The sequence below is a fragment of the Armigeres subalbatus genome, chromosome 3 (assembly GCF_024139115.2).
Source record: "Armigeres subalbatus isolate Guangzhou_Male chromosome 3, GZ_Asu_2, whole genome shotgun sequence".
Classification (NCBI taxonomy): domain Eukaryota; kingdom Metazoa; phylum Arthropoda; class Insecta; order Diptera; family Culicidae; genus Armigeres; species Armigeres subalbatus.
In genome coordinates, this window is record NC_085141.1 from 325,725,691 (window position 1) to 325,729,196 (window position 3,506).

Genomic DNA, 3,506 nt, shown 5'->3' on the forward strand with positions numbered 1-3,506 from the left:
AGAGAGTTGCGTATGTTTAAAATAAAAGTGCACCAACTGTTGCGTCAACGATGGTTCAAAAGTGGCACGTCACTCTGAAATTAAAAATTTGAACTTTTAAAATGATACTTTATAACTGTCAAATTCAAATGGTCACACTGTGAAAAAGGCGGATATTTTCATTCGGAAATTGACCTTTCATTTTGCCCCAAAAAGAACCTCCCGACCCATTACTGTTTTTTCATATTTTCTTTTGAAGTTGAATTGAATTATCGGCTTAGTTTTGTGGTTTTATTTCATTATTTGAAGCCTGAGATTTACTCTTAAAACTACTGCCAAGGCAAACTCTTCCGGGCCACTTGTCGGGCCGCGCATCTAAGAATATTGATACAGCCGTTTCCTCCAATCATTTTGCAGAAATATTCTATTTATCTGTAAGAAAAGAAAAATTACAAGTAAAGATCACGCTCAGATTCAGACGGTTCAACCAGCAAAAGCGGCGCCTATCTTCGTTCTCGTCATTGAATCTCCGGAGCTAGGCTCTTCTTTTGGTGGCTGGAACGAGTGTCGGCACTTTTAACTGTTTATATTCTTGTATGATGAATGAAACTTACCTCCTCTTTCCTTGGGATGCCTCTACAATTTCTGAGCTGCCTTGGTAACCAGAATAATTGGACTCGGAGGCACTTCTGATAAATATGAGCGATGCTGGGTGTTGCACGAGAAGTTGCTGAATTCGACGAAATAATTATTCGCTGAAAAGCAAAAGAAAACAAACTCTCAGAACATTTAGGTATATATCAAGAATATTCACAATCGTTTTTACTTGGCACTTTTATTTATTAATGTGACTTACCTTGAAATAATTTGCTGCAATCTGCTGATGTACGAATCAACATCGATTTCTGGCTGGATGAAGATTACACCTAGTTTTACTAGCAAACTAATTTGAAGTTTGTTTAATTTTAGTAAAAAAGATGCTCGAGGACTCGAGGAAACAGTTTTCTTTCCACGGACCCGATAGAGAGCAACTGAATTTGATTGTTGTTGCCGGCTGGTTGGTTTTTGCTGTTAGGACTATAGTCGCGGGTGTTTTTTATGCGGTCAAAAATTATATTTGCATAAACATATGATATATTTGAAAACTATTCATTTTCCAATATTTGTTTAACTGATATTATTTATATCCCATTGAATTTTATAATTGATTATACAAAGTAAAATGAGGAAACTGTTGCATATTTTACATAGTAAATCTGAAATAATATTGATTTTATTAAATATTTCAAGCTCTATCTGGTAAAAGGGCGAATGTCGCAAGAGAGAATTCTCTTCGTCGACTTCCCCTCTTTTAAATAAAAGTGACAAGCAGAGGGTTTCTTTGCAGTTTATCACCTCAGAATGCAAGTTCGCATTGTTTTCTATCGTGCTGAGGTGATAAACCACAAATAAATCCACTGTTTGTCACTTTTATTAAAAAGAGGGGAAGTCGGCGAAGAGAATCCTCTCTTGCGACATTCGCCCTTATTCCAGATAGAGCTTGATTTAAGGGGTTTGTACACTACCCGAATAGAAAATACAATAGAACTACATTAAAATATCATAAAATTACAATACATTTTATTTATGAACAATCAATTCTATTGTTCTTCTATTGTACCATTTAATTTTTCTTACTGTTGTTCCAATAAACGTACAATATAATCTATTGACAGAAAATGTTGACAATAGAATTGCAATAAATTCTATTATAATTGCAAAAATTTGTTCGAGAAATAAACGATTTTTTTATTGTTACGGTAACTAACAACCCCTATTTTCTATTGTAAAACTTCCATTTACAATAGGATTTATGGTGGAAAACAATATTCTTAATTGTTATTCTATTGTGAGCAACAATAGAGTTAAATGTAATTACAATTAAATTTATCGTATTGTTACAATAATTTCTATTGTAATTCTATTGGACTTTTTTATTCGGGTAATTACGCAAAAGTTTTCGGAAAGGGGAATCTGTCATGTCATGTCCAGGCAATAATTTAAAAAAAAAAATTGAATAACAAGTTACACGAGGGAGGTTCGAATACGCCAGAAAAAAAGTTATAATTGTGCCGTTTCCCTATATTATTATAATAATTTTTGCTTTGTAAATCTACAAGCGATGAGCAAAAATAAAAGTTCGTTTGGGAATATAATTATAAGTTCCTAACCGAACTTCTATTTTTGCCACCTGATATTCTATAGTGATCATGAGTCGAGAAAAATGTTTTTATAGGAGTGATCATTTGACAGTTCAACAATTTTCATGATGAAAATGTGAACTTTTGAATTTATAATCAGACTAAACAGAAAATACTTTCAAATCCGGTATATTACTTTTAGAGGAAATATTTGAACTTTTATTTTTAAGAAATTTGTACACTTTTCAAATAGATAGTACAAAACATTCTATAAAACCATATTTGTTTTTTGTGTGCACTGTTGAACTCGTTCTTTACGTCTATCGTAACCAATGCGCAGTATACACACTCAGTTTTTAATTTTGCAGCTCGGCAAAAATCCGCACAGCCGTCTGCCCAGCAAAATAAAAACTGATATCTCGGCAAAAAAGACGTTTGTTAGCTCATTTTTCGACAAATGATTTGTTGATTCTCAGCAATTTCGACAGAAATCTCGGCAAAAACATGTTTTCTGGGACTTGGCTGTGCGAATCTCGATAAAAATTTAACATTTTGCTGAGATCCCGGTAAAAAAAATTAAGTGTGTAGATCTCCTCTTCGCTTCTAATTGGACGCTTTCTCAGCACTCTCGAGCACTATCCGAATTGCATCCACTATCGATACTCCTTTGTGGAATCCAAACTGCATGTTTGACAGTCTACGCTCACCCTCCATACACTTCGTCAGCCTGTTGAGGATGATCCTCTCCAGAAGTTTCCCAACTGTGTCTATCCTTTGTTCTTCGGCATTACAACACTGTACGCGTCACCCCCAGGGATTGGCGTCTGCTTCTCGGCATAGCTCTTTGTAGCAATCTAATATTGATTGCCCGTTTCAATGCGGTTCTAGCTTCCCGGAACGCCGCACAGAAGGACCAATCTTCAAAAAGACGGTCAAAAACCATTTTTTCAAAATGATCCAAATTGATAACTTGAGTCATGGGTTGTTAGTAGAATACTTGACGATGATGTTAACATAGTTTTGAGTCGTTTTATTCGGGTGGATCTTACCTTTACAGTCAATACAAGTTGAGCATGTTGTCGATTTTTTATTCTGTTAAATCTTCTAATATTTATCTTACTGCTTCATTATGTTGGCCACAACGTATACATCACCCAAACCTATTATATTTGGCACCATCACAAAGTGTAGTCCTAAAACTAATAAAGCCACTTATATACGCTCGTAAATAATTTTTGATCGCGCAGAAAGTATTTGGTCTTTATTATGTATAAAATTATTATTCTATTATCTTCCTGCTGTCTTCATTGAAAAATTCAAAAGGGTATTTATCAATGAAATTCACAC

At 34.4% G+C, this 3,506-nt stretch overlaps 1 long non-coding RNA gene across 1 annotated transcript; it reads right to left on the reverse strand.

Moving 5' to 3' along the window:
• Positions 1-256: 256 nt before the first annotated feature.
• On the reverse strand, positions 257-1,040 carry LOC134221114 (uncharacterized). Its single transcript, XR_009982214.1, has 3 exons — positions 836-1,040; positions 594-734; positions 257-411 (listed from the first exon to the last, which is right to left on the reverse strand). It is a non-coding gene; the product is annotated as an uncharacterized LOC134221114 (long non-coding RNA).
• Between the last annotated feature and the right edge of the window lie 2,466 nt (positions 1,041-3,506).